This window comes from Polistes canadensis, unplaced genomic scaffold, assembly GCF_001313835.1.
Source record: "Polistes canadensis isolate GaletaPanama2010 unplaced genomic scaffold, ASM131383v1 scaffold_40, whole genome shotgun sequence".
NCBI lineage: Eukaryota > Metazoa > Arthropoda > Insecta > Hymenoptera > Vespidae > Polistes > Polistes canadensis.
The window spans coordinates 602,914-610,781 of record NW_014569587.1 but is presented as its reverse complement, the minus strand read 5'-3'; positions in this window follow the sequence as shown (position 1 = coordinate 610,781).

Genomic DNA, 7,868 nt, shown 5'->3' with positions numbered 1-7,868 from the left:
TTTTTACCATTCTTTTTTTTTTTTATTTTCAACGCAAACTCTCAACAATATAAATATATATATATTATATTATATTATATTTTTCTTTCTAATATTATCAAGCGAACGCTTAGAATAGACCAAAATTAAATATAAATATTGCAGACAGTTATTTATACATAGCCCGTATAAAGGAAGTTTATTTGTTTGACGAATCGCGAAATGTTAAACATTATGATATAAGTATTTTGTTAATATGTATGGGAGTAGGAACAAAATAAATTCATTCGGCTATTTTTAGCTGAAGTATTTTCTTTCCTTTACATATTTTTCTCCACGCGTTTATATAAATGATATTGAATATTTTTATTAACGAGTTGAAAAAAAAACGTTTCACGATTCGAACATCGAGATAAATCGAAAGCAAAAGAAAATTCATATTGGAAAACAATCATTATAATCCAGTATACTTATTTATCATATTATTAGTCAAATTTCTCTAATTAATATTTAAATATATCCGCGTTTTTGTAAAAGAATAATTTGAATTCATAACACAACGCAAATACATACACGAACATATATAAACAAACGTGTTAGTTCATCAACACGATCTTGTGATACAACTAGAACCATCAAATTTATATATCAAATTCATTTTAATATTATCTTTTTTCCAATCAAAGATAATTTACGTTTCGATTTTATTATAATTAACGATGAAATTTGATTAATTAATATGTAAAGAATAAATGAAGAGAAATTCTATGAAAAGATTTTAAATTCCATCGTGCATAAATTTATTATCACTTTTTATTGAAAAGAACAAAAAATATATTCATTAAGAATATTCGATTTTTTCTGATATTATTATTAAAAGAAAAACTTATCCAAAAAAAAACTCATACAATAAACTATTAATAATTCGTTGAAGTATAAAAATCTACTAGATACATAAGAAGAGATGATCTTATAGAAAAGAAAGGAATGCGGTACAAACGGTGTGAAACGGCAGAAAACAAATAAAATCATGAAAACAAGAAATAGAAGTAGAAGAAGAAGAAGAAGAAGAAAGGAAAGAAGGAAGTAAGGAAAGAAAATTTCTCTGTACGTTGAAACGTGTCATGCATAAATCCATTTTTAAATTATACGACACACATGTTGCAATATAAATAAATATTTAACTTACGATTATAATACGATATAATAAACAAATAATATAGAAAACAAAAATAGCACGTATATCAAAAATAGTATCGGTGATAGATTTACAAAAAAAAAAAACTAATTTACAGGATAAATCGAAATACAGGTTTCTCGAAATATATAAGTGTCGATGAATGCATCTTAAAGTAATTCCCCCATATTTCAGGGGGAGGGCACCTAAAAATGAAGAAGAAGATGCAGAAGAATAAGAAAAAGAATAGAAAAGATGAAGGAGGAGTGGGAGGGGGGTGGGAAGAGTGAGTATGGTTCGAGTATGGTTCGTGTATGGTATCGTTATTTCAAAGTAAGTAGAAGAAGAAGAGGTAGACTCATGCACGTTGTACTTTTCCTCCTACTCGTCCTCCCCCCTTCTCCTCCACCTCCTCCTCCTCCTTCTCCTTCTTTGCAATTCCTCCTCTCAGTCAGAGCTTGTTCCTTTTCCGTGGTATCTCGTCCTCCCAGTACCTATCAGACAGTCACGCGGTCACGAAGCAACCGTGAACTCACTTTACTCGTAAAAGACGCCAGAGTCACGGTACATAACGCGCTTCCGCTTGGTCTAACGTTTTTACAAACATTCACACATAGATATATTTGGTTCTTCTATTTTTTTATTTTGTTTTGTTTTTTTCTCTTATTGTTTTATTCTAGTTTTTTGTTTTTTTTTTTTTTTTGTATAGTCAACAATTACATTAGCTTCCATTCTTCGTAAAACTTCGAACGATGCAGGTGAGTAATATTAGTGTTGTTGTTTATTTATAATTTAAATTTGTTAATATTTAATAACGCGTTCGATTGATTTTATCTCGTATATTTGATATTATTTTATATTTAATTATAATTTTGATTGAATTATTTTTTTTAGTTAAATTTGTTTTACTGAATTTTATTATGTTTTTTTGAATACATATATACATATGGGTATATATATATATATATATGTATATATTGTTATGTTATGTTATTTATTTTATTAGAATAATTTTTGTTTGTACCGTTTACATACGACTATGCTGTTGTCAGAATTATTACAGTTATCCATCGTTATGTTAAATTATATTACGTTAACTCGTTTATTTTTGATTCTATTGAAAAGAAATGTATAATATTATTGTTGTTGTTGTTCTTCTTCTTCTTCTTCTATTTTATGGTGGCCTATATATACCAAGATCTTATATACAAAATATAATATTTAATTCAAGAAAGAAGATATTTTTATATTCATTTTACTAATAATAATTCACAAGATAAAAATCAAAATTGAAAAAAAAAAAAGAAAAGAAAAAAATGTTTATATTAAAGACGTATAAAGTAATTAAATATGATCGAAATTCGATCATAAAACGAGACGACAGGTTCATAAATAATGCATATGATAATTAATTATTATATGCTAATTACTAACTGTGACAATAAATACGTTGTATAATTGATCGATAAATTCTAATAGGACGAAGTTTAAGGTGCTAGATGTCTCGTTGATGAATTTTGAAGGAAACTACTAACGTATATAATAATAACGCTGTAGAAACATGCAAGCGATAATTTACAATCGCGTAAAGTGAAGTAACGAGGATAATGTGCATCGTGGTGCATCGAGAACGATGATTATGAGGATCATGCTTGTATTATTTTTACGAGCTTCCGGATGATGATTTCTCAAAGTGATTTCAACTAATTCTCATTTTCACTCGTGTGTTCGTAACACATTACGAATTTTATTGTTATTTATTTCGAATTCTATACAAACATAATCTAACACACAACGTAACACTTTTTAATACAATCATTTTTTTTATAAACATCATTATACATACATTAATATATATTTATTTATATTTATATTTTATTGTCTCTAGGGGAATAAAATTCATGATGAAACATACAAATGTTAAATGACGTTTGATTATTGTTAAATTTTCGACAAACTTATCAGTGATTCATAAAAGTATGACATATCACAAGATATTTTGCATTCTGAGAATTCCGGAAATTTACTTTTTCAGAATTTGATTCATCAGAGACAACAACAGCAACAAAACAAGACAAAAGAATAAAATGTGGTGGGGGAAAATTTGTGGCCGAATATACGGATACTTGTTTATCACTTTTCTTTCGTTTTTTTTTTTCGATAAGAATGTTTCGCGATAAGACATTATTCAGACAAATTAGATTCGATCGATTTATATATAATAAACAAGTAATAATAATAATAATAATAATAATAATGAAGTATGAGAGACGACAAAATATTATATCAAACGAAACTATGTAATTGTATATATAGAAATTAATATTTATATATATAATACACACACACGCATACATACACATACTTATATATAGATGTTTATATACATAGCTAAGAACTATCGAGTTTCATATGAGAATTGGCGCGAAACAAGAATGCTAAATAATTAAATTTGTGTTAGTGTTGTTCGAAATAGATTTCAAGGAAAATATCTATATAATATAAATAAAATTATTTGTGAGTGTATATTGTACAGTAAACTCGACCGCGAAACAAAGGTCACCAACATTTCTTTTTACAGACAAGTCGGAGCAAGTATTTTATAAATGTTATATATATATGTGTGTGTGTATATGTATGTACACGTATAAGTACCACGTAGTACAAGTCAAGATCTTCTCGACGTCGTTTTTCAAGGGCTCTCGACAAGCTACCATAAATGGTAAAGTCATATAGTCTCGAAGAAATCGGTAAGCAATGAGATTGTGGTAATTAGTTAAAATATATGCATAGATATTTCAAAGAGAACACTATATATGTATACCGTTTTTCATATATAGAAATTAATGTGTGTTTTCTGTATTTTTTATATTTTTTTTTTTGTTGGTTAAATAGATTTTAATGAGAGAAAATTAGATAGAGACGCTTTATACAAAAAATGTGTACGTAATATCTACTTATAAATGCATTCGTTTATTGGTATTAAATTGCACGGATATTAATATATTTTTTTATATAAGAAATTAAACGTTTAAATAATTTCAATGTAAGTTTGATAAATAATTCGTTTATCAATATATACATTAATTGTTACTATTTGATTAAATATTTTTATAAATAAAAATGTGAAAGATTTCTAATAACGTTCAAACTATTTTGATTATTTTTGTGTTAATTTTGTACCGTAGATATGTGTTTAAATGATTTATAGATAAATTTTCGTTCATTAGACTAACGAGAATGACATTATTATTATTATTCATAAAAAAAGTTCTCATTAACTAATAATCGTGATGACTTTAAACGTTGGATTTAAGAACCTCGTAAAATTCGAAGATGTGAAAGCAAATGAATGAAAAGTATGACACTCATAGGTACAGCTATCTTTTACCCAAGTAACAATCGAGAACAATGAATACATAAATCGAGATTTATTATAAAAACATTTCGAATGATTTTCAACCAGACACGATTTTAAACGTTATTAAAGTTTGTATTTTACATCAAGAATATACATTTTTATTGAATATTTACAGTTAACTTTTTAATATCTCTTAACGTTACTATATATATAAGGAAATACGAATCAAATTTATATTAAAAAGAAGTTGAAGAAGAAGAAAAAAAAAAGAAAACAAAATGATACAACTCTCTATATAGGATTTAGCCCACATCCATGGGAATGTAACGTTTAGTATAATTATGGATATTAGTTTACTATTCACGTTTTATTTGTTCCTTTTTTAAAGCATATTTTTCTTTTTTACAAAAGTACTTACTTATACATATATATATATATATATATATATATATATTTATGTATATATATATCAAACATGAATATATAGATAATAAGTGTGTACATATATACATAACTGTACGTTAAGATATAATTACGTAATCTTAAGATAGGAAGAAGAAAAAAAAATAAGCGAGTGAATATAACGAATAGTGAATCGTCATTAATTAAAGTTGAATTAATTAATATTGCAAGAATATATTTAAGAATATTACAGTTAGGTTATATAGAATATTCGATAATTATTTATTTGCAAAAGAAGTTGTTGCCAATAAGTAAATGATTCAAATATGCATGTTTCATATACATGGTGATGGTAATCATTGTATGATGTTTTCATTTAAGGTTGATTTTGTTTTTTAAATAATTACGGTTACATATATCTTCCTCTTTCTCTCTGATGATTATTAATAATTATTTTTATTAAGAAAAAGAGAAAGAGAGAGAGAGAGCGTTAGATAATCTTCGATGAAGATATGATTATATAGATGGTTACGATAATAACTATTACTCTTTCTTGGTTTTAAAATAAAAAAAAAAAAAGTTTCTCTCTATGTCGATAGAAATAATAATCGGTTAAGGAAGTGCAACGACATCGGAGATGTTTATTAAACTGAAAATAGGTAATTTATTGTGCAACAATAGAATAATATCAAGAATAAGATAATATTAGATTATTTTTTCTCGGTGATTTCAACGAGTGTATAAGATATCACTAGAGCAAATTTGTGTACGTATATATAAACTAATATTATTTAATTTAATTATATCATTATATTAAAACGAACGAAATAATCAAAGTATATATATGTTACCGTCAAAGCCGGAAATCAGTCATTGTTAGTAATTCCTTTTGCATTACTATAAATGCAAAAAGCCTTCAGATGAAATTGAAAAATTCTTCCTGTTTTTCCTAGGTATCGAACATAATACTTTCATATTTTATAGAATATCAAATTACTATTTAAACAACGTTGAAAAGAATACATTATCGGGCACAGATATACATCACAGATTGCAATGCTGTAAATTGTACAACTTTGCTATTTCTTTGAAAAGTTTTGGTAAATATTTTTTATACTAAAAGTRAATAKATKTTAATRAAACTTATAYTAAATTAAAGTACACTCTTTTGTCTACGCGTAGAACACCATTTTGAGTTATAAATTTAGCATGTAAAGTTCAGAAAATGTCAGAGAATGCAATGCTGTAAATTGTGCATCTTTGCAATTTCTTTGAAAAGTTTCGGCAAATATTTTTTATACTTTTAGCAAATGGATTTTAATGATTTTTATATTAAATTAAAGTGCACACTTTTGTCTACACGTAGAACACCATATCGAGTTAATTTTGATAATTAAACGTTGTCTTATTGGTAAGAAAAATTGTATTGTTTTATATATTATAATCTAATGAAAACTATTTAAATTGATATTTTACATAATCAACTTTAGATTTTATTTAAAAGTACGTTAAATTAAAGAAAAACAGGAATTCGAATGACTTTACAAGATCGTTACAAATTGTGCAGCTTATGTTTTATACATAACGTTATTAGTAATTCGAAAGCCACAAAGTAGGATATTAAAATTATAAATGTTGATTGAAATTCGTATAAATGAGAAATCAGGGTAATAAAAACGTGTTATTTAGAAACAATTAGGAATACGATAACTATTTAATGTGTTTACGATTTTTGTTTTTTTTTTTTTTTTTTCCTTTAAGAAGAAATAACCTTTCGATCGATTCATAATTTTTGAGGTTTACTTTCTTAATTTCGTTCCATTTTAAAATGATAATTTGATGTTTGCCATTTATTTTATGAGGTCTATCTATATTTTTGTTTTTTTTTTTTTTTTACAAATTCATATATTCGTCCGATGTTTTATTTAATATATAAATATTTCGAGGAAAGATTTTTCAACCGAAGTGGATCATACCTTAATATTTATTGATCGGAATTTACGATGATGATGTGATTCGCGATATTTCATATTTATAAATTAATCATCGCGTGATTCTATCCGTGAGAATTTTAATAACTTTCTCTTGTGTATTTCACGTAACTCTCCAAAGAAGAAAGAAAGAAAGAAAGAAATAAAGCAAACAAACAAAACAAAACGAAACAAATTGTCTAATGAGTATAATAAAAATATAATATAATAAATTCAGTATATGATTAGTGTTACATATTGTATCATATTCAATTAGAATTTTCACGAATTGAATTGTCGTAAATAATAATCACGTTATTTTTAACAATAATTAGATTATAAAACGATTGATACATATACACAATATTATTTGTTTTCTTTCAATAATTTTGAAAATTAATTTCAAGGAAGCAAAAAAGTTTCACGTTTATCATTGTTTATTTTGTCATTGCATATTATTTAAGATATTAAAATGTGTAATTATTTTTTTTCTTCTTTTTCCCCACCGAAAAATCATCTCGTATAAACATGTATAGATAAATAGGTGAACAATTTTTACTACGATGATAAGATCATAGTTTATGAGAAAAAAAGGGACAATATTGGATTTCGAATTGATAAGAGTTGTATATTTAAAATTTGATAAGATATATCGTATGGTCATCGAATATGTACACATAGATAAGTATTGTACTTACATATACTATATATATGTATATGTAATTAAATCTCTTTATATATACAGAATAATAATAATAATATAACTGATTTTTTTTCATTTCACATTTTTTGGTCTCGTTCGATGCCACGAGTTCTCGGTATTGATTTATTCGATTTGTTGGTTTCAAATGATAGAAACGTTATCTTTTAAAAGCACATGAGAAAGCCCTATATATATATATAATTTTTTTTTTTTTTTTTTTATTCATTACAGAACATACAATCAATTCTCGACGAGAATTATAAGTACTTTAGGCTG